The sequence below is a fragment of the Hordeum vulgare genome, chromosome 2H, assembly GCF_904849725.1.
Source record: "Hordeum vulgare subsp. vulgare chromosome 2H, MorexV3_pseudomolecules_assembly, whole genome shotgun sequence".
In the NCBI taxonomy this organism is placed as follows: domain Eukaryota; kingdom Viridiplantae; phylum Streptophyta; class Magnoliopsida; order Poales; family Poaceae; genus Hordeum; species Hordeum vulgare.
In genome coordinates this window covers 319199196-319224076 of record NC_058519.1, presented here as the reverse complement: position 1 = coordinate 319224076, position 24881 = coordinate 319199196, and the positions used below count along the sequence as shown (strand labels likewise).

The 24881-nt window shown below is 42.5% G+C and overlaps 2 long non-coding RNA genes across 7 annotated transcripts; both read right to left on the bottom strand.

Annotated features, from left to right (window-relative positions):
* Nucleotides 1-18480: 18480 nt before the first annotated feature.
* Nucleotides 18481-19838, bottom strand: LOC123426171. Its single transcript, XR_006622078.1, has 2 exons — nt 18929-19838; nt 18481-18852 (listed from the first exon to the last, which is right to left on the bottom strand). It is a non-coding gene; the product is annotated as an uncharacterized LOC123426171 (long non-coding RNA).
* A 416-nt stretch (nt 19839-20254) lies between these two features.
* Nucleotides 20255-24209, bottom strand: LOC123426170. 6 transcript variants are annotated; one of them, XR_006622077.1, is made up of 6 exons: nt 23804-24207; nt 23480-23685; nt 23252-23390; nt 22594-22652; nt 22267-22429; nt 20255-20575 (listed from the first exon to the last, which is right to left on the bottom strand). It is a non-coding gene; the product is annotated as an uncharacterized LOC123426170 (long non-coding RNA). The 6 variants fall into 6 exon arrangements; XR_006622076.1 differs by having other exon boundaries at nt 23245-23390; nt 23804-24206; XR_006622075.1 differs by having other exon boundaries at nt 20255-20636; nt 22267-22652; nt 23245-23390; nt 23804-24209.
* Nucleotides 24210-24881: the final 672 nt, after the last annotated feature.

The following is a 24881-nucleotide window of genomic DNA, read 5'->3' as shown; positions in this document are numbered from 1 at the left end:
TTGAGCTGCGAAACGATTTTTTCTGGAGGTAGAAGAAGAGGATGGGGGCTGGAATGACTGGAGGGGGTCCCTGTGGGCCCCACAAGCTTGCTTGCCACGGCCAGGGGGGTAGGCCGCGGTGACAGGCCTTGTGGCCCACTGACGTGGCTCCCAGGCCAGCTCTCAGTTCCAGTATTTTTCAAATATTCCAGAAAAAATCATACTAGATTTTCAGGACCTTCAGATAACTTTTATTTTCGGGGTATTTTTCTACCAAACGCTAAAACAGGAAACAGGGAAAACTAAACTAAATCTATCATTTTTCTCTTCTAAGCAACGGAAAGTGAAAGCTTAAAACAGAGGTATGTGACTTCTTGATTCATCCATTTCATGGTCATCGAAAGAAATCCGTCAATGGAGTTGATCAAATCCTCATGACAAAACTTTTTCGAATCGCAAAAGAGAACGGAGAATTTTCGAATAGCCACCAAGTCACCTCATTGGGGATATGAATCTCCCCAACAAGCAAATCATACTTCATCTTAACACGAGGAATAGGGCATTCAAAGCTCCCAATAAGAATCGATGAAGTTTTTTCGATAGCATTGATGCAATGTACTTGATATCGTTTCTTCGGAAAGTGCACTGTATGCTCATTACCGTTGACATGGAAAGTGACATTGCCTTTGTTACAATCTATAACAGCCCCTGTAGTGTTTAAAAAGGGTCTTTCGAGGATGACAACCATGGCATCGTCCTCGGGAATATCCAAGATAACAAAGTATGTTAAGATAATGGTGTTACCAACCACAACAGGCACATCCTCGCAAATGCCGACAGGGAAAGCAGTTGATTTGCCGACCATTTGCAGAGAAATTTCAGTGGGTGTCAACTTATCCAGTTCAAGTCTACGATAAAGAGAGAGCGGCATAACAATAACATCGGCTCCAAGGTCACATAAGGCAGTTCTTACGTAGTTTCCTTTAATGGAGCAAGGTATAGTGGGCACTCCGGGATCACCAAGTTTCTTAGGAGTTCCACCTTTGAAAGTGTAATTGGCAAGCATGGTGGAGATCTCAAGATCTGGTATCTTTTGTTTATTGGTCACGATATCTTTCATGTACTTGGCATATGGAGACATTTTGAGCATATCAACTAACCGCATCTGCAGAAAGACGGGTCTTATCATTTCAATAAAGCGCTCAAAATCCTCATCATCCTTTTCCTTGGATGGCTTAGGAGGAAAGGGCATAGGTCTCTGAACCCATGGCTCCCTTTCTTTAGCATGCTTCCTAAGTCATTCTTATCGTATCTCTTAGGTTGTGGGTTATCAGGATTAACCGTAGGTTCAATCTCCACATCCTTATCATTGCTAGGTTGAGCATCATTATGAACATCGCTGTCCATATTGTCACGAGGTTCATGTTCATCACCAGATTGTGTTCCTGCATCAGACGCAGAAATATCATTTGATTCTTCAGGTGTGATAGTATTTGGTGAACTGACATGTAGTTTTCTATCATGCTTCTTCTTCTCCTTAGGATGACTGGGTGTATCAGCATTAATTCCTTGAGAATCTTGATTAATTCTCTTAGGATGGCCTTCAGGATACAAAGGTTCCTGAGTCATTTTGCCTCCTCTAGTAATGACTCTGACAGAGTTGTCATTTAATTCATTGAGCAAGTCATTCTGAGCTTTAAGTACTTGTTCTACCTGAGTAGTAATCATAGAGGCATGTTTACTCAGAAGCTTCAGATCATTGACATTTCTGTCTACACAAGCACTTAAATGACCAAGCATACGAGTACTTATTTCCAAATGTCTTCTAACATAATCATTGAAACTTTGTTGTTTGGCAACAAAGTTGTCAAATTCATCAAAGCATAAGCTAGCAGGTTTGTCAAAAGGAATATCACTCTCATCAAACCTACGTAGAGAATTCACTTCTACTACTTGTATCGGGTTATCGAGACCATGGATCTCTTCGATAGGTGGTACATTTTTGACATCTTCAGATCTAATGCCTTTCTCTTGCATAGATTTCTTGGCTTCTTGCATATCTTCGAGACTGAGGAATAGAATACCTCTTTTCTTAGGAGTTGGCTTAGGAGGTGGTTCGGGAATAGTCCAAGCATTATCGTTGATCAAGATGTTATTCAGTAGGATCCCAGCTTGTTCTACAATTCGTTCCCTAAAAACACAACTAGCACAACTATCTAGGTGGTCTCTAGAAGCATCGGTAAGTCCGTTATAGAAGATATCAAGTATCTCGTTCTTCTTAAGAGGGTGATCAGGCAAAGCATTATGTAGCTGGATGAGCCTCCCCCAAGCTTGTGGGAGACTCTCTTCTTTGAGTTGAGCAAAGTTGTATATTTCCTGCAAGGCAGCTTGCCTCTTATGGGCAGGGAAATATTTCTCACACAAGTAGTAGACCATATCTTGGGGACTACTCACACATCCAGGAGCAAGAGAAGTGAACCAGGCTTTAGCGTCATCCTTTAGAGAGAAAGGAAACAGCTTAAGGATATAGTAGTAGCGGATCTTCTCCTCACTAGTGAAAAGGGTGGCTATATCGTGTAGTTTGGTAAGATGGGCTACAACCGTCTCAGACTCATAACCGTGGAAAGGATCAGATTTGACTAGAGAGATTATCTTAGGGTCGACAGAGAATTCATAATCCTTATCGGTGATAAAGATAGGTGAAGTGGCAAACTTTGGGTCGTATTTCATCCTAGCTTTCAGAGATTTTTCCTTCCACTTGAGAAGTAATTTCTCAGCGTCATAGGCATCCTTACACGCAAGAAAATCGCCAGCTATCTCTCCCTCCATAACATAACCCTCAGGTATATCAGGCAATTCATATCTAGGAGAGCTAGATCTAGCACGAGCAAAAGCAGGTTCTATCTCAATAGTATCGGCAGTTTCAGAAGCATCACGAGCATTGGCAGTAACTCTAGCAATATGGGCATCAAGGAATACCCCTAGTGGCATATCAGGCAAAGCAGTATCAAGCATAGCATCATCAGGCAAAATAGCATCTCTAGCATCATCAGGCAAACCAGTATCAAGCATAGCATCATCAAGCAAGGCAGTATCAGGCATAACATCTCTAGCAGTATCACGCATAGTAGCATCATAAGCATCATCAAGCACAGGCGACATATCAAGATTTCTAGCAGGAGGTGGTGTCGCAAACTTATTCATAACTTAAGGTGAATCAAGTGCAGAGCTAGATGGAAGTTCCTTACCTCCCCTCGTAGTTGAGGGCAAAACTTTGGTTTTTGGACCTTTCATATTCTTCATAGTGATCAGCAGATATAAATTCCAAGTGACTCAGAGAATATAGCAATCCCTTCCCCAGCAACGGCGCCAGAAAAATGCTGCTAGCAGTCCCCGGCAACGACACTAGAAAAATGTTGTTGACGTGTTCCTGACTTGATGCCTCCACGGCAATGGAGCCAGAAAAGAACTCCTCCCAGTTGCTCAACAATTAGTAATTGTCTTGCAATGGCCCACCAGCGCGTGGGATCGCGATAGTTTTCGAGGGTAGAGTATTCAACCCAAATTTGTTGGTTCGCACGACGGGAAGTGAAAGAATATTCTCAAGTATTAGCAGCTGAATGTGTCAAATTCAACCACACCTGAAAGATTAGTGTCTGCAAGCAAAGTATCAGCAGCAAAGTAGTATGATAACAACGGTGCCAGAAACGATCTGTTGACAAGGCAGACTATTCCTAACTGTCGTATCAATGGCACCAGAAGTTGCCCGTGGACGGGTGTTATAGCATATATCTCCACATGTGGTTTTGGTAATTGATGACAACTCCTATGGACTAATGGTTGTTTTCAGTTATATTTATAGGACTTGTCCATAGGCACTTCTTGAAGTCCATCTGTTGGGTTCAAGGAGTTTATATGTTGACCAAGATGTTATACAAGTTATTATACAAAGAATGGTCATAGAAACACTAGGTTGATCAAAATCTCAGACAAAGAGTAAATCAAGATGATCAACACACAAAGCGTATAAGATGTACCGAGTGGGATCAAGTGATCCCATGGTATGGTAAGCATTGTCCGTTACGTGTTTGTGTACTAACCCATGGTCTTTGTGAGACTCCTATGTGGGGGTTAGGTGTGTTTCCATTGGGCTTGCGTCAAAAGGAAGATCTCATACAACCCATGAAGGATGACGTCAAGTGGTGATCGTCATCAAGATTGTGGTGTGCAAGTTCAAGTGGATCAGCACGAATATGTCATTGAAACTATTGTCAATGATCATGTGTTGATAAGGACAATCTCATGTGCTAACAAGGACAAGATCAAGATAAGCATTCCTGAGCAGTACATGCTTGATTCTTGTGGATGTTCACATGGTGGATAGGACAAGATCAAGATAAGCATTCTTGAGCACTACATGCTTGATTCTTGTGGATGTTCACACATGGTGGAGAAATGAAGATAAATACATAAGCTAGGCTTTCCGCATTGTGTATGGGAAAGCTACTTGAAGACTTCATCATGTCTTGCTTTCAACTTGAGCCAAGAAGGAACAACAACATCAAGCTCAGGTGAAAGGGCTAACTCAAAGGTATCAGTTCCTTTGACGTTAGTTGTGCGGAGTGATGATCAGCGAATAAAAGTATACACTCAAGTATGGATCATCAGTACTCTTTTATGATTCTTGAGTCCTTAGGGATCCCGCACTATTAAGAGGGGATCACAAGTTTTGCGATGAACTTGCTCAAACTACATCATCACTTTCTGCTCAGACCACTCTCCACTGCTTTGTTGTTATCTGTAAACAGAACCAGTGCCTCGGACATCCGGCTTCCTCCGGACGTCCGAGGGCCGGACGACCGACTCCCTCGGAAATCCGGAATCCCTACCAGAGAAATCAGAGCCATTTAACTCGGACTTCCGGCTCCCTCCGGACGTCCGAGGCCCGGATGTCCGGCCAAGTCCCGGAAATCCGGAAGCCTGCACCAGTAGAAGTTGAGTTCTATATCTCGGTAATCTGACTCCCTCCGGACGCCCGAGGGCCGGACGTCCGGCCAGGCTCCGGAAATCCGGAGGTCAACACCAGTAGAATGTGTGCACTATATCTCGGAAATCCGGCTTCCTCCGGATGCCTGACCACCGGATGCCCGACACCCATCGGAAATCCGGAAGCCACCACCAGTAGAACTTGTGCTGTATAACATGGACTTCCGGGCCACTCCGGACGTCCGTATAGTGATGAATTCAAATATGTTCAGGCACACCTACTGGCCTCGGACGACCGACCCCTATCGGACGTCCGGTCGCTGTTTAATTCAAAATAGTTTCAGTCGTATCTAAAGGCCCCAAACGACCGACCCCTGTCGGACGTCCGGCCCCTCACAAACGCCCGGACTTCCGAAAACTATCGGACGTCCGGACCCAGTGTGACTTAAAGTGTCCCCAACGGCTCTTTTTCTCTCCACACTATAAATACCCCCCTCCCACTTCGTGAGAGGGTTGCCCAACACAGCCTTATCCTCATAAGAACACATTTCCACCTCACACACATTTTCTCACTCCAAATCTTAGATCCCAAGAGCATTTGTGAGCCCCTTTGAGAGTTGTTCCAATCAAAAGATAGATCTTCTCCCTCTCCTTCTCTCAACCCAAGCTATTTGTGATTTGAGCAAGTTTTGAGCATTCCCCGTGATCTTGTTACTCTTGGAGGTTGGAGACTCCTAGGCGGTAGGAGTTCTTCGGAGAGGAATCAATCCGTGTGATTTCCCCCGGAAAAGTTTGTGAGGGTTTGGAAGCCACCTCAAAGGCTTACCACTAGTGGTTGAGAAACGCCTTCGTGGTGTTATCTCAAAGGGAGAATAGGGTGAGCCTTCGTGGCGTTGGTGTGCCTTCGTGGTAACATCCACCTCTCTAACGGTGACTAGCTTCCCTCCAAGGAAGTGAACATCGGGATACATCTTCGTCTCAGTGACCTTGGTTATCCTTAACCCTAACTCCTTACTTGTGGTTTACTTGTGTTATTTGAGCATACATACATTGCATATTGCTTGTTCTCATTATATTGTGTTGGACATTTCTTGTACAAGATTAATCATTCAAGCATACCCTCTATTTCCACACGTTCATACTTGCAGCCCTTGATATATCGTGTTGATATAGTGTGATCTAGTATCTTGTGTTGTTCACCTACTTGTCGTGTGATATAGCTCAAGTAAGTTTGTGTAACTTACTTGTGCTTGTTAGTAACTGTATTGTGTCCATCTTGGTAGATCGTGTTGTTGATACACGTTGTAGTGCCTAGTGCATTTAGGATTTGTGCTTGACAAGTACCCTCTTAGTTTATTTCCGCATTAGGTTCAAGCCAAATCTGAAGAAGTTTTTAAATAGCCTATTCACCCCCCCCCCTCTAGGCGTCATCGAGGTCTTTTCAATTGGTATCAGAGCTAGGTCTCTCTTTAATTAGGTTTCACGACCTAGAGAGTATCGATGTCGACTATTGGATTAGTGCACAATGGCATCTTTGGCTTTGATGGCACAAATTATACCCTATGGAGAATTCGTATGCTTCATCACTTTCGGGCCATGGGCCCAAATACTTTACGAATTGTTCTTGTAGGGATTGCCGACAAAAAGGATGATGCATCTTCATCTACTAATGAAATGTATCTTGATTGTGAGGCCTTTCTTGCCATTCATCGAACCATAAGTCCTGAAGTGTTCAAGTCTATCTCGACTTGCAAGTCAGCTCATGAAGTTTGGACTAAACTTGAAGATATATATGGTGGGTCCAATCTGATGAAGACGGTATTATGATGAAGGAGTTGGTGCATGAACTCTTCACCCTTTTCGATCTTAAAGAGTCCACGAAATATCTGATTGCTTGCACACCTCAGCATCTTCAATCTCACAAGGTAATGACATGGTGAGTGAAGAAATATATGTTGATGAAAATGTCATAGCCTCTATGGGCACGAGTATATCTAGCACCACACATAGTGTGAATTATTGTGCTGATAGGTCATGCATTTCACCTAAAGATTCCTTGACAAATGTCTGTGGTGATATGCCTGCTTCCTCGTGTCCTCTTGATCAAAATATCTTGGTTCTCTCTAGTTGCTCTATGACTAACCATTTAGGGGAAATCAAGAAATATGAAGTACTTCTAACTAATGAAGAATCTGATTCACCAAAAGAATCATCATCAACTCCTCCAGTTCACATGTGCCTCATGGCAAGAGGTAATAATGAGGTATCATCTTCCCTGTGCAATAACGATGATATTTTCGATGAGGATGATGATGGTGACTTGACTGAAAATATCTATGTGATTAGTAAAATTCTTCATAAAGCTAAAAATAACTCTCTTCAAAGGTTCCAATATGTTCTTGCTTACTTTGAAAACTGTAATGATTCACTTAATCATGAACAAGCTAAAAGTGAACAACTTGAACATGAACTTGAGAAGAGTCATCAAGCATCTAGAGACTTAAGATCTTCAAAAGGAGAGATTGAAGTTGCTCATGATAAACTTAAAAGGGATTTTGAGGTCCTTCTCCTTGAATGCAATAATGTCAAGGGAGAGCTCATCAAAACCTCTAAGATCTATGAGGAGCTTCAATCTACTCATGAGAAGTCTCTATTTGCTACTTACTCCTCTCATATTGTTGATGATACTTGTACATCTAACTCTACCTCTTTTGAAATATCAACATTGAAGGAGAATGTTGAGCCACGTGCTCAACTTGATTTACTAACTAGCAATTATGGGAAGTTGGAAGAAAACCATGTAATGCTCACAAGTTCTCATGCCGATCTTCTAACATCCCATAATGTGCAAAAGTTAGCTCATGAGGCTATCATCACCAAGGTAACATCAAGCGAGCCTCATGTGGACAATGGCACTACTTCTAGTCAAAGTACTATATTTCCTTGTGCTAGTCCTCGTAATTCGTCTACTCATAATGTTGCTACCTCATGTGATGAATTACTTTCCTTGCCTTGCTGCTCTAACATTGAAGCCTACACTTCCTCTAGTACTTGCATTGATACTAACCGTGCAGAGGAAATCAAAGAGCTCAAGGCCCAAGTCACTTCTTTAAAGAAAGACTTGGAACAGTGTCATGAAGGGATGCTCACACTCAACAACGTCATGTGTGAGCAAACATCTCCAAATGACAAAAATGAGTTTGGAGTAAACTCAAACAAGAACAAGAGGGGCCTAGAACAAGTCAAGAATTCGGCCAAAATCATTTGCTTCAAGTGCAAAGTTAAAGGGCACCATGTTAGATCCTGCCCTCTGAAGACGAAGTCTCAAAGTCACAAGCAACAAGGGAAGCGGCCACAAACTCAATCACATATTCAACTACAAGTTGAAGGAAGGCCTCTTCCCAATAAGACCCAAGCCAACACTCCCCAAGGTGAGAAATCAACTGGGAAGAAAACAAAGGGTAGATGTTGCTACTTATGTCGTGAGAAGGGTCACGCCGCTTCGTCTTGCACGAAAGGTAACTTATCCAACCCAATCACTATTGATGATACATATTCCCTTGGGGAGGATAAGGTTGGCAATGTGTTTGCCAAGTTTGTTGGTACTCAAAATGGTGTCAAGAAAAGAACCATTTGGGTTGCCAAGCCTATTGTGATTAACCTCTTAGGACCCAACGTAGTTGGGGACCAACAAGCTCAAACTTGATCAATAATTGACTATGGAGGACATTAGAGACTTGGATACTAATGAAGAATTAAGGGGTCTTCATCATTCATATTATCTCAAGCCAAGTCATTTGGATTATCAAGTTTCTATCTTATATCCAATGTGCCTCCTTACGGTAACTTATACTTAAACTGTTTACATTGTTAGGTGCTTGCCCCTCTGCATGTTGTGGTTTTGTACCTTGCATGCATTTCTATATGTTGTGATTCCAACTTGCTTATCTTGAGTAATCAAGTATGTGTTGCTTTGCACATCATGTACATGTGAGTCTTGTATTGAGCCTATTTGCATCTTGTCTGTATTTTTGTTGGCTCTTGTGAGAGATTAATGGATTATCCCATTGTGGGGGAGTGATGTGCTTTGCACACCTCTCAATCCTATAAATGTGTATACATGGGGAATACCAGTTAGTTTTGATATTTCAAGATTATCTAGTTTCTATGTGGTATGTCTTACTCATGAGAAATTCAAATTCCATATGGTCCATTAATTATCTCTTGTTGGTTTCAATTTGCCACTTGTTAATATTGTTAGTTATCACATTATGGGGGAGTAATATGCTATGTGCATATTACAAACCTAGAAAATGTGTACATTTGAGGTGTTGCCACTTAGTGTTGATATTGTAAATTATCCTGTTCCTAGGTGGCATGTTAGCTCTACAAGTGTCATTTGCTTGCGTTTTATGGGTAAAGATGATCTTGGATATATTTGTGATCTACCAATGAGTATCATTTCAAAAATACTTCTTGTCCTTGACAATTGGCATTCCCATCATGTGATTGTAATTGATAATCATCTTTACATTGTATTTTGTGTTTCGTTTGTCTTTCTTGCCTCTTATGCATCTATTTTTTAACATGTCTAGTGTGGTTATAGATATAGAAAAAGTGATGATCCCATCGTGTGCGTTTTGTATTCAAATGCAAATTCTATATAATGCATGTCCCTTGGGGGAGCTATCCTATTCTCTTTAAAACACTCTCTTTATTCACCCATCATAAAATCATTTGATCCCCATCAAGTGTGTGTTGATGGGAGGCAAGTCTTGCTCTTTATGATGCTTTGTGCCATCATGAAAATTTGTAGAGGGCTTTGTTTGTTGGAACCTAGCTCTCTCTTGGAAACTAGATACCCCGTGTTTGTTTTCCTTCAATTGGTTTCTTGTTGCCTTCTAATTGGCATGTGTCAATGGATATCTCATTCCTTGATGTATCTTTTAATTGATATCCTTCAAGTGATAGTTCTTTTTGTTTTAGGATCTTATTATCACTTGATACCTTGTCTTTTGGTGACTTATCAACTTTGTGTTGAGTTGATTCTTAAGAGTCTTGAGCATGCGTATCATATCTACTATATACAACTTCTTTTGCTTGCTCTCCTTCTTTGACCCAATATATAGGGGAAATTCCACCTTGTCATAAATTGGCTAAAGTGTGCATGAAATTAAAATTCATATCTATATGCACATATGTATGTGGAATTTGTCCTATGTATTGCTGGTTTTCTAACTCTTTGGTCCCAATGAGTTTGGGCACCATTTTGTTTGTTTTGTTGTTCCAGGAACAACTGGAGATGCATTGGATGCTCGGCTCACCTATAAGGAAGATGTTGAGACCATGTGATTATTGGAGCCAAGTTAGGATGATCAAAGAACAACCATCTACTACATCAATCCAATGTTGCCTCGGTAACAAGTATCCACTTCATGCATTCTTTTCTTGCAAAGGACCCAACCTGTCTTTTCTTTTCCAGGTTGCATCATGGCATGAATCTCTTGATTCGTTCTTGTAGTACTTGTTTGCTTTCTCAAAGCATCCGAACGATGATGTCTTACTACTAGTTGGGATGTCTTTGATGTTCGTATGTTGGAAGTTCATATTATACAATAAGAAAATATTAGGCCATGTGATATGCTTCCAAGCAAAAGATCTCATTGATACATTTATGACTTCCCTTTTTGGATATCTAGTGTTCTTCCTTCTTGTAACCATTTCGTGTGTACATCCTTCTTTGTGGATATATATATCATCATGATTGTCTTCTACTTAGAATCTTGGTCACATGAGAGAAGTTACATCTCTAATTGATATCCTCTTTTCTTTCACATCCATTGCTGCATTTCCTTTTTCGGTTTTGGTGGCAACGTGAAAGGATTTGTTTTGAGTGTGTATCTTATTTTCCTACATTTTGGTGCACTCTTTGGCCGTGAATATTATTTTTCCTCATGCTTGTCTTGATGAGGGTTTTACCATTTTCAATTAGTATCCCTCCTCTTGACAAGTTTCTTACTTCCTATCTTCACAATGGGTTGTCACAAGCGTTGGTTCCTATTTTGTTTATTAGTAAGCTTGTGAACCCATTTTCTAGTATGTGTGTGTGGGAATGATATGTCTTGCACTTTGTATCTCATATTCATCAAGACTATGTTGATGAGTAATGCTCATCCTTATCTTAAGTCTTCTCAAGTGTTATGCCATGACTCACACACATTACTTTGGTTGAGCTTATTCTTAAGTAGCTTCCTTTACATGTTGCTCAACCATTAGTGTTGTGCAATTGATATGCCTATTGTCTCATCTATCTTCTTGCACTCGTTTCTATTAATTCCGGGGGAGCAACGATCCTATTTTGTGCACCTGTGTCAAATACAAAAATCTCATATTAGTGCACAAATCATGGGGAGCTTCTCTAGTTTTTGATAAAGCACTATGTTGCCTCTATCATAATATCTTTTAGTCATTTGGTTCGAAGGACCATATGATTGTTTGTTCCATCTGGAATTCTTTGATTGCTTGCCTCCATCTTTGTATGTCTTTGTGACATACGATCCTTTTATTTGCAATCTTTGGGTCCTCAATATAGTTTGTTTTCCTCCAACTACTTCTCATTGTATTTGTGTCTTTTTCTGCACTCATTTGCTGAGAAGTACACACTTTTTGTAGGACCACCTACTATTTTGGCTTTCTAAACTTGTCGTCCATTTTGGCAATCGATGCCAATGGGGGAGAAGTTTAGAGAGTTTACTTTGGATATGTTTAGAGGGTTTTGCTTTTATTGCGTAAGCATTTACATCTTGCACACATGCATTATTACCTTGTATGTGTGCGCTTGGTTATGCTTATTTCTTTACATAAACTCTCTTGAAGTGGTTGTCTTCAATTACCAAAATGGGGGAGATTGTTAGAGCATATATCTCCATATGTGGTTGGTAATTGATGATAACTCGTATGGACTAATGGTTGTTTTAAGTTATATTTATAGGACTTGTCCATAGGCACTTCTTGAAGTCCATCTGTTGGGTTCAAGGAGTTTATATGTTGACCAAGATGTTATACAAGTTATTATACAAAGAATGGTCATAGAAACACTAGGTTGATCAAAATCTCAGACAAAGAGTAAATCAAGATGAGCAACACACAAAGCATATAAGATGTACCGAGAGGGATCAAGTGATCCCATGGTATGGTAAGCATTGTCCATTACGTGTTTGTGTACTAACCCATGGTCTTTGTGAGACTCCTATGTGGGGGTTAGGTGTGTTTCCATTGAGCTTGTGTCAAAAGGAAGATCTCATACAACCCATGAAGGATGACGTCAAGTGGTGATCGTCATCAAGATTGTGGTGTGCAAGTTCAAGTGGATCAGCATGAATATGTCATTGAAACTATTGTCAATGATCATGTGTTGATAAGGACAATCTCATGTGCTAACAAGGACAAGATCAAGATAAGCATTCCTGAGCACTAGATGCTTGATTCTTGTGGATGTTCACATGGTGGATAGGACAAGATCAAGATAAGCATTCTTGAGCACTACATGCTTGATTCTTGTGGATGTTCACACATGGTGGACAAATGAAGATAAATACATAAGCTAGGCTTTCCGCATTGTGTATGGGAAAGCTACTTGAAGACTTCATCATGTCTTGCTTTCAACTTGAGCCAAGAAGGAACAACAACATCAAGCTCACGTGAAAGGGCTAACTCAAAGGTATCAGTTCCTTTGACGTTAGTTGTGCGGAGTGATGATCAGCGAATAAAAGTATACACTCAAGTATGGATCATCAGTACTCTTTTATGATTCTTGAGTCCTTAGGGATCCCGCACTATTAAGAGGGGATCACAGGTTTCGCGATGAACTTGCTCAAACTACATCATCACTTTCTGCTCAGACCACATCTCCACTGCTTTGTTGTTATTTGTAAACAGAACCAGTGCCTCGGACATCCGGCTTCCTCCGGACGTCCGAGGGCCGGACGACCGACTCCCTCGGAAATCCGGAATCCCTACCAGAGAAATCAGAGCCATTTAACTTGGACTTCCGGCTCCCTCCGGACGTCCGAGGCCCGGATGTCCGGCCAAGTCCCGGAAATCCGGCAGCCCGCACTAGTAGAAGTTGAGTTCTATATCTCGGTAATCTGACTCCCTCCGGACGCCCAAGGGCCGGACGTCCGGCCAGGCTCCGGAAATCCGGAGGTCAACACCAGTAGAATGTGTGCACTATATCTCGGAAATCCGGCTTCCTCCTGATGCCCGACCACCGGATGTCCGACACTCATCGGAAATCCGGAAGCCACCACCTGTAGAACTTGTGCTGTATAACACGGACTTCCGGGCCACTCCGGACGTCCGTATACTGATGAATTGAAATATGTTCAGGCACACCTACTGGCCTCGGACGACCGACCCCTGTCGGACGTCCGGTCGCTGTTTAATTCAAAATAGTTTCAGTCGTATCTACAGGCCCCGGACGACCGACCCCTGTCGAACGTCCGGCCCCTCACGGACGTCCGGACCCTGTGTGACTTAAAGTGTCCCCAACGGCACTTTTTCTCTCCACATTATAAATACCCCCCTCCCACTTCGTCAGAGGGTTGCCCAACACAGCCTTATCCTCATAAGAACACATTTCCACCTCACACACATTTGCTCACTCCAAATCTTAGATCCCAAGAGCATTTGTGAGCCCCTTTGAGAGTTGTTCCAATCAAAATATAGATCTTCTCCCTCTCCTTCTCTCAACCCAAGCTATTTGTGATTTGAGCAAGTTTTGAGCATTTCCCGTGATCTTGTTACTCTTGGAGGTTGGAGACTCCTAGGCGGTAGGAGTTCTTCGGAGAGGAATCAATCCGTGTGATTTCCCCCGGAAAAGTTTGTGAGGGTTTGGAAGCCACCTCAAAGGCTTACCACGAGTGGTTGAGAAACGCCTTCGTGGTGTTATCTCAAAGGGAGAATAGGGTGAGCCTTCGTGGCGTTGGTGTGCCTTCGTGGTAACATCCACCTCTCTAACGGTGACTAGCTTCCCTCCAAGGAAGTGAACATCGGGATACATCTTCGTCTCAGTGACCTTGGTTATCCTTAACCCTAACTCCTTACTTGTGGTTTACTTGTGTTATTTGAGCATACATACATTGCATATTGCTTGTGCTCATTATATTGTGTTGGCCATTTCTTGTACAAGATTAATCATTCAAGCATACCCTCTATATCCACACGTTCATACTTGCAGCCCTTGATATATCGTGTTGATATAGTGTGATCTAGTATCTTGTGTTGTTCACCTACTTGTCGTGTGATATAGCTCAAGTAAGTTTGTGTAACTTACTTGTGCTTGTTAGTAACTGTATTGTGTCCATCTTGGTAGATCGTGTTGTTGATACACGTTGCAGTGCCTAGTGCATTTAGGATTTGTGCTTGACAAGTACCCTCTTAGTTTATTTCCGCATTAGGTTCAAGCCAAATCTGAAGACGTTTTTAAATAGCCTATTCACCCCCCCCCCCTCTAGGCGTCATCGAGGTCTTTTCAACGGGAAATGGTCTTTTCCCGGCAATGATGCGCGAAAAAGTATTGTAGCAAGTAGCAGCAGTGGCAAGGAACAACAGTAGCAGGACAAAGCAAGTAGAAGTAGAAGCAAGTAATAGTAGCAGCAACAGTAGTAACAGCAGCAGAGAAAAACAAGTAATAGTAGCAACAACAGTAGTAACAACAGCCGCAGCAAAGCAAGTAAGAGTAGCAGCAGCAATGGGAGAAACTCGTAGGCAATGGGTCGGTGATTCGTTTGGATGACATTCATCATGCAACACTTATAACAAGGAGAGATATGTGGCTAGCTCCAGTTCGTCAATGTGATGTAGGCATGCATTCTGTGTGTCGTCATACGTGCTTAGGGAAAAGAACTTGCATGGCATCTATTGTCCATCCCTCCCGTGGCAGCGGGGTCCAAAAGGATACTACGGGATATTAAGGTTCTCCTTTTAATAAAATCCGGACCAGCGCATTAGCACTTGGTGAACACATGAACTCCTCAAACTATGGTCATCACCGGGAGTGGTTCCGGTTATTATCACTCCGGGGTTGCCGGGTCATAACACATAGTAGGTAACTAAAACTTGCAAGATCGGATCTAAAACACACATATATTGGTGACAACATAATAATTTCAGATCTGAAATCATGGCACTCGGGCCCTAGTGACAAGCATTAAGCATGGCAAAGTAGTAGCAACATCAATCTCAGAACATAGTGGATACTAGGGATCAATCCCCGTCAAAACTAACTCGATTACATGATAGATCTCATCCTACTCATCACCGCCCAGCGAGCCTACGAATAGATTACTCACGAGCGATGAAGAGCTTCATGGAATTGGAGAGGGAAGAAGGTTGATGATGCCGATGGCGACGATTTCCCCTCTCCGGAGCCCAAAACGGACTCCAGATCTGCCCTCCAGATGAAGAACAGGATGTGACGGCGCCTCCGTATCGCAAACGCGATGAAATCTTCTCTTCTGATTTTTTCGGGACGAAAGTGAATTTATAGAGCTGAGTTTGGGGGCGGCAGAGCCACATGGGCCGCACAAGCTTGGTTGCTGCAGCCAGGGGGGCCGCGGCAACAGGGCTTGTGGCCCACAGGCCCATCCCTTCCGGTGGATCTTTGCGCAGGTATTTTTCATATTTTCCAGAAATATTTTCCATAAATTTTTAGGACGTTCCAAGAACTTTCATTTCTGCACAAAAACAACACCATGGCAATTCTGCTGAAAACGGCGTTAGTCCGGGTTAGTTCCATTCAAATCATGCAAATTTGAGTCCAAAACAAGGGCAAAAGAGTTTGGAAAAGTAGATACGATGGAGACGTATCATTTCTCAGTGCGGGAAGCATCAGTCACAGAACCAGCAGTACCCGTTGAGGAAGAACCTGAAGCCGCGAGCAGACGCTTAAGTCTCAGAATATCCTGCTCAGTCAAAGCAATGGCTGAAGCTGTCGAGGTAGATGACGAAGTCTCGAAAGATGATGATCGCGCCTTGCATAGATGTTTCCTCTTCGTGTAGCACTGGGACTTAATATGACCATCATTGTTTTAGTAGCCGCAATGTGGACGGGGGCGACCTGACCCTCGAGAAGGAGTGGGGAAGAGCGGCGGAGCACTCGAGCGAGAAGGAGTCGGTGCAGCAGGTGGCGTATAAGGAGCCCGAGCAGCGAGCACAAAGGGAACCTCCAGCAGACCAGCACCACGTAAGCGAGTATCCTCAGCACGAACCTCAGAAAACGCCTCCATGAGAGAAATATGGTCACGAACAAACAACTGAGCACGCCGGGGCTCAAACTCCTTACGAAGCCGAGACAGGAACTCGTAGATGCGATGAAACTCCAAATTGGCCTGGACAACCTCGCAACAGGGGCAAGTACGACAACCAGCACTGCGGAGAGAATCAAGCTGGCGCCAGATAGAAAAACTATGTGCATAGAATTCATCAAAAGTAGGGTCACCCTGTTGAAGAGCATGCTCCTGACGGACCACAAAGAGATATAAAGCATCACCACAGGGCTCACAGCGCTGACGAAGGCGGGTCCACATCTCAAATACGATAGGAAGGCCCAGAAACTTAGAAGCAAACTGAGGCAGAACATTAGCACTGAGAACAGCTGCAGAACGAGCATCATCATCAAGCACGATGCAGTAGACATTTTTTTAGGTCTCACGACAGCAGTAGATCAGAGAAGGCCGACAGGATCTGGCGATCGGGAGTAGAGCCGCCTCCTGCCTCGAGCGGGGCCAGCGGGAGCCAAGCTTGCGTCCTGCACGCTTGAGTCCTGCAGGGCCAGCAGGAGCCGAGCGTGCAGCGAGGCTGGCGGCTTCGAGCAGAGCCGCTCGGGAAGCAGCAGTAGCGGGAACAGCGGCGGACTGGGGACGGGCGAGAGAAGGAGCCGGAGTGGGAGAAGCGGGGGCGGGATCCTATAGGATCAGGAGCAGGAGAAGGAGTCGGATCCGATCCCATCCTGGATCGATCTGAGCCGAAGCGGGAGTGAGGAGCCGATCCGTCCTGGACCGATTCCGAGCGGGAGCAGCGGGAACGGGAGAGAAGATCCAATCGGGAGCGGGAGCAGGACGAGGCTTTGATCGGGAATGAGCCGACTCCTTCGATCGGGGAGAAGAAACAGATCACACGAGTTGAAGTGTGCAAAAACTTAACCTAGCTCTACTACCATGTTAGGAAAGCAACTTGTATTCCCATGAGGCCATACACCGATATATATACATGTACAGGTGTGGAACATATGCAGGAAACCCCTTATACAACGGGATAAATACAAATGGGTACATGACTTATATTATAACTCTAACATGCCCAACCCAATTTCTAATCACATGTGTAGTAACAGTTTGCGGAAGCCCTAATTTCTCTGTTTATGGAGACAAAACCATACTGCCTGAACACACCGAACACAACAAAATGAGCTTTTTGATCGCTCAAGCAAGCAGGATATACCTATAAATGTATGTGTTGCATGCACTATGTAGAGAACGTCCAAGACATTCAAACATCATGCATGGAAGAGTCACATGCATACATATTCCACTACAGTAATGAAGTGCAATTGACTAAGCTATAATATAATAGGATCAGGAACCAATTAGGCGGATGGATGTGATTAGCAAGGTATACTTTGTCAAGATGTAAATGAAGCAAGGAATAGAAAACTGAAGATGCAGAGCTCCACCTAGATTGCAGCGAACATAGATGGGCCTAGTTCAACCCTCATGCAGAAGGGAGCAGTTTTCGCGCAAGTGTTGTGCCTAGATTAGCAAGGGGTACGGACGGGAAGCCGATGACAAGAACGATACACAAATGAGGGGCATAATCAGTTGAACAAGATTATAAAGGAGCCGCTAGGCATCAGACGTCCGATGCCTTGCTCCCCATCAGACTAGTCTAGGATTCTTGGATTAAATTTCCTGTAGCGTGGAGATTGTCAAGTAGCGTCTAGTGTGGGCCTGGATGAAGTTAGTTTGCATGTACTTTATTTCGTAACACATCACTGCCCTAAATCTTGTTAGATCTGTTTCGCGATATTTACTCCTCATCTCTTTTTTCTCTAACTACTTTCATCGTGTGCCTTTTTTTAAACGGATTTTCGTCGTGTGCTTCGATGCTTCGTGCTTCAATTGCTTATCTGTTCTTTTGGCATGTATTTAAACTTGCAGTTGAAGCAGTGCATTTGCACTTGTGTGGCGATCTGCAAGGAAAGCAAATCATATTGTGATAGGTGGAAACATCTTTTTTGCTTTGTGATAGGTGGAAATATGTCTTTTTTTGCTTCAAATCTTATAGCCTGGTAGGGAGGGCTAGGAATTCAACAATTCATTTTGTTTCCGTCAGCTAGAGAATTTGTTTCCATTTTGGCAAAAATTTATGTCCAATGTACCATCATATTTATCTTGTTTTTGATGCGGTAAAAATATACTTCAAAGGCCAAAGAATTGTTTGCAATGTACCACTAAATTGCTTCCAAGGATATTTATTTCCAATCTGAAATGTTTATCATTGAAACAGTACATTTGGTTTGACAGGATTTGCTTCCATAAAACAAAACTGTGGCATCTAAGGCACAACTCAAACACCATCGGGCTGATGGCCAACCATGCTTCCTTTCAACGTTGGTCGGGCTTCCATGAAATGGTAGTTATGCTTCTTCCATTTGATGGGGGGAGTGCATCCTTCTGGCCGTGCATGCTATTTGTGCTTCCTTCTTATGTTGGTAGTGCTTCTATCAACAATACTCGTGCTTCCTTCTGATGGTGGACTTGCTTCCTTTCTATCCCGATGGACCATGGTTAACCACACATAGAAAAGAGTGGAATGGATGGAGCGGCTCTGTAGCAAGGATGCACACCATTAGCCGAGGCCTCCTTTACAATAGAGTAGGTTAGTCGAGTATATCAAATTAAACCTAGCTGAGCCGAGGACGCGAGGCATCATTTTTTGCAGGCGGTCGGGCGTGCTCCCGACAATGTCGAGAAGAACTGGAGCTAGAGGCGAAGGCACCAACGCCTATGGAGCCTCCTTGCTAGGATGCACATCATGGCCTCCTACTGATCAAGCACATAAAAATCAAGAATAAGATAGTCCAATCATTGTAACATTACAAAAAAATCAGTGAGGAAGAGGAGCACACGTGTTAACTTCTGTTTCTGTGGTGATCGGAGGTAGAAGAGATAGGTGCTCGACCCCTTATCGACGAGATGGCACACCAACCATGTCGCCCGGGGTCGCATACTCGCATTAGTGGAGAGGGAGGGGTGGAGAAGAGCAGATGAACGAATCTGGACGGTGAGACTACTCCTCCACTGTTGTGGCCGCCGACGAGGTGTGAAGGAATGCGCGATGTGCTCTACCGTCGTAGAGGATGTGGTGTTGCAGTTGACTAGAATATCAGGGAGGTGCGTCGTGTGGGCGCCTGAGAGAAGGATAAGATTCCAGAGGAATATCCGGGAAATTTGTTGGGAGGGATTTATGGATGGATGCGGGAGGTTTGCTACGAGCTAGCACTTTTTTAATTTTATTTGCGAAAGCATAGAGGTGTTGGACCGCAAGATTAAATTAGAATCAAAGGCAATCTATTAGTCCGATGGATGCTTCTAATCAGACTACTTATTTAAAGTGTTTGCCTAATGTAATATTGATAGTGCAGATGGATATGGATCTGGAAAGTATGCGGCTGAAGGAAGGAGATTAGAGAAGGCCATGCGGTGCAGGCGTGCAGCAGCAGGATCGGTGAAGGAGGCATTTTTAATACAATATTTTTAATCTGCCTACCTACCTACTACTCCCTCCGTTTCTAAATATAAGTCTTTTAAGAGGTTTCACTAAAGGACTACATACGAATGTATATAGACATACTTTATAATGTAGATTCACTCATTTTGCTCTGTATATAGTCCACTAGTGAAACATTTAAAAAGACTTATATTTAGAAACGGAGGGAGTAGGTTCTTACGCGTGGTTCGCTTGACAGAGCTGAGAGAAAGAGGTGGTACATAGGAGTGAACGGACGACCACCAAGTGTAAACTTTATAAATAAAAATAAAAATAAAAAATAAGATACTAGTGACAGGGACGCACCCAGGGCACGTCTCCTTTGCGTGACTCGACACACTAATCTAGCTGATAAATTTGTAAACATGTATATACAGTCTAAATAAATGCCAGTTCTAAAAAATTAGACATAATTAAACTGCACCAGCAGCAGAGCATTCACTCAGAAAGCAGAGCAAGCAAAGCAAGGTAATATGTGTCTTAATAGAAAGGTAACAGTCTTACAAGATAAATCACACAGCACAAAATATATATTTTTGTAGTTTTCTTCATTTATTTACCCAAAGGACAAATGGACACGATGGATCGAACTCATCTACTTATTTAGGACGATACTACACGAGCAGCCAAAAGCCAAAATTCAAGAACCAGAGAGCAAAAGGTGAATCACAGTGTTGCATCAGAAGACCAGACAGCAAATGTGCCCACCCTAGAAAATCCATAGCCTTCTATTGCCTTCTTCGCAATGATAATAAGGGTGCATAATCCTCCTCCGCAGGAGCTGGAATAAAGAATTCACGAAACGAATAATGAATCAGATATTCTTCGAGGAGGGAGTGGACCTGAAATGAGAAATTATTGTATCGACTCACAATATAATGGTCAAAGATAATGACTATTCAAAACTGATATTCTCTTTCAAAACAAATGGAAGAAATAACGAAAAAATATGAATCCCCAGCAGATATTTATAAAAATCAGGACAAAAATGTGAGAGAGCCCTAATGCTGGGTAAACTAAACAAGCAAAAAACATTTGTAAAATTCAGTAAAAAGGTGGATACACAATTCTGAACTAAATATTATAATCTAGCATAGATATATGATTCTCCAATAAAATGTGAAACATTTAATTCAGTGTCTAAAGAGTAATCAATCTGGAAGAGCATAGGAGAAGAATGAAGAGTTAACTTAGACAAAAGAAGTGCATCATATACACTAAAAAAGAATGAAAAAATGGTAGTGTAAAAACATAGGGATACTGTGCACGTCAAAGGAAAACATCAGGATGCCCCACTCTTCAAAGTAGTCAATGGGAAGCCAAAATAAAATGATTTTAGATAATTTCATTGCACCTTTGTGAATCAGCACAAACCATTGAAAAATAGAGATATCTGAAAAAAAAGTTGGTCACAGCGTGCATGTTTCTGAATAACTTTCAGAACGAGCAGCCTTTGATAGTTGTAGAACTTCGAACACACCAAAATCAACCTACACACGAGTCAAATTTCAATTACTATGGTGAAAAATATATGTTGCACAAATGACTCAGGAAGAACAATAGTATGCATATTAACATGTTCCTTGTGTTGGATTTGCGTCATCCTTCTAATAAAACACTTGAATTTGCAAACAAGGTCAAATCCTGGATTGATTGACAACTAACAACAATACCAGACCATATTGTTCACACCAAGAAAGGGTTACCAAAACACCTTGCAGACCTGCCCTCCACGCCCATTACGAGTTCATCATTCATAATCTACATCATTTAACTCTTGTTTGTTCTCTAGAGGTAGTGATAGGGCTTATTATTTGTTATATGTTTTGACAGAGACTACTCCAGTGATCTGGTCTTGTTCGTGATGATGAATACAAAAATGACAACAAATAAGTTTGAGTTAGCCACCAAGTAAAATATGCAAGAAAAATTAGGCTCGCATGTCTATGATTAAGATGAAAGCGACATTGGTTGAGACAAAATGAAAAGTGCACAACTTCTTCGGAGAATTATTAAAATCAAGTTCACCTTGGACCAAGAATGCCCATGGAATTCATATACTGATATAGCATTTTGTGCATATATAATAGGAGAGATCCCATAACACCAAAACCAACAGACTGAGCTTTCTTTTAAATAGTCAGAAAAAGGTTGCAATATGTTAGATGTATCGGTTCAAAATGTAACCTCAAGTAGCTGAAAATATTTCTGACGAATCAACCTTTAGTTGTGATGAATCCTCCAAGAATCATAAAACCAACAAAGTAAACGATCCAAAGGCATTAGCAACTATTATATTTCGGCCCAAAGATACCATTAACTGGAAAAGCACTAAAGATGGCCCGTGAAGAAAGAAAAGGAACAAAAAATGTCCCAAAAATATGTATATGAGATCATAACGAGTAAATAGGTCATGTGATTATAGTATTCAATTATCACATGATGTGCAAGGATGAAAAGTTTCATCCTTACAATATTCTGATGGGCCTGTTAGCTGTTTTTAGCTTCGCTTTTTTGGCCCCTTCCCCGCTCACATGACTTGACTAATGACAACGTCCTTTCCATCTCCACTTCCACAAAGCTAGCATAGATTGCATATCTAGATGCAACAGCAGCAAGAGAAGGGTAAGTACACCTACAAGGAGTGAAGGATGAAATTGAGGATGTAAATACTCTGCCTCAAGTAGTTCTCAACTTCTCATGAAAGTAGAAATCAACAAATGAATATGGAGAAATCAAATGTGCATTTTGTAGAGCCGACAAATAGGCATGGAAATCACATGTCACCACTATGCTCACCACCGTTGCCGGATATTTTGGTCGACTTCTTGTTTGCCATCCTAGGAGATTTCGATGTACTTGAAAGATGGTAAAGAAATTCCCACGATTATGAAACACTCATAGTTGGTATAAATATTCACACAAGTGATTCAACGAACTTCAAAAACATTCTCAGCTAATTCAACATTGACCGGTCCATGGTTTAGCAAAGAAATTGAACTTTCTAGTGCAAATACAACATTTTACTAATATGTAGAACAACTTTAGACTAATTAATCACCGTCTCATGAAAAGAAATTTTGGTTGCTATTTAAACTACTCCCTCCATTTTTATATGCAAGGCCACTATAAAAATTACAATTTGCATATATACAAGGCCACTAACACTAATTGATGCAACATTAATGGTGTTTGCCTCGTAGTACTAGCAAAGCAGGACATTAATTATCCCTTGCATGCATGCAGGAGTGAGATCATTGGCTTGATATGCATGAGACAGAGAAATACACATTAATTTACACGGTAAACAAGGAGACAAGTTGTCTTGCAACGTTGACTTGGAAGGCATTAACTTTTGCGTTGGTACGTGTAATGTGGGTTTGTGGCCTTGTATATAAAAATGGAGGGAGTACTAATGGTAAAGGGATTCAACATTGTAGATTTAGTCACCTCTCACCATAGTCCCTCTTTTTTCCATTGAGTGAACTTGTAAATTTCTTAAAATCACAACAACGGCTAGCACACAAGCAAGCTTCTAGCATCGCCTCATGATGTTCTCTTCAACTATTTCAGTTCTACACTGCCCGACAAAGAACCTACCGGAAAACCAAAAGAGAAGGTTAGGACTAGAGTGGAAGTTACCCACATCAATAATGCAAGGGAGATAAAAGGAGGCACGGGTCACCTATAAACTAAATAGTGAGATCTAAACAGGCACGGTGGCGGCGGCTCGCCGGAGCAGGACCAACCGGTGTGCGTGACGAGAGCCGCCGGCTATGTTATCTCATGGCTCGTCCTTGATTCGGTAGGGCCATCGTGTCAACAGCATGGTGAGGGACCCATATGTGCCACCTACTAGATTGTTGATCGATATTGAGAATCATTCAACACCTGATTATGACAAAACAAAGAAAGCTTCTTAGGTTTTAATAAACATTTAGAAGAAACCATCAGGTCGATTCTGCGTGTAAAATTGAGAAGTTTCTGATCCAACCGAGAGAGAGAGGACCTGCATTTGTGCCCGCACCTCGTCCCTGTCCTCCCTAACCTTCAGATTGACGCAAACGGTGTCATGGGGCATATCCAGCGTGACCATGAGTTGGAACTGGAGGCAAAACGCGAACCAGTCCTCATCGTCGTGGACGAGGGTGGGGAGGCGGAGTAGCTCACGCCCGCCACACGGTCCCAGAGGCCTCGCCGGCACATCGCCTCCCTCCCATGTCTGCTCCCGAGATCCAAATCAAGAAGATCGAGGGAGATGAGGCTGGAGGAGGTGGACCTCGGGACAGGAGACGAAGAGGGCACGAGCGCGGGTGAGGGCGGCGGCGGCGTCCCTAGCTAGTTGGGAGTAGAGAAAAGGAGAAACGCTGGACGCGATGGGTGTGAGAGTCGCTCGCGTTTTCTTTTCTTTTTTGACATCTCTTGCGATTTTTTTCCTTTGGCATAGTAAGAGGGTGCCTCATACGTTTTAGTCCCATGACTAAAAGTAATGAGACTAAAACTTGCTAGCCTCACCCATGCTTGGATTCAAGTACTAAAGAGACTAAAATCAAGTTAATGAGCATTTATTATCCTCCAAACCCTCCAATCCAGAACTTGCATGATGAGTTAAATGAGGAGAGAGAGGACTAATGCACATTTTAGTAGGGGTACCCTGACTAAAAATATTTAGCCTCAAGACTAGTTTTAGCCTCTCTTTAGTCAGGGGTGCTTGGAACTTTAGCCTCTTAAAGAGACTAGTTTTAGTCAGACTAGTTTTAGTCTTTTGGATCCAAGCACCCTCTAAAAGTCATGACGTGGCATCGCTCCTTACTCGTCCAGGCGTTCGCTTTTGAAGAGTGTAATGTGGCAGATCGATGCAGTATTTTATACAACAAGCTGCCCAAACAGTGGCTTCTATAGTAGCTTGTCCGGCCTCTCATCTCCATCATCTTCTTCTTCCTAATCTCATTTTTGAAATAGGAAAGATACGAGTCTTGTAATTTTTTGCTATGCATGTTACAATTGCATATGCTATACTCGCTTGAATGTTGACCATCCATTTGGCTCCATTTTCGATGTTGCTTGATATATTGTGAATCAAACTA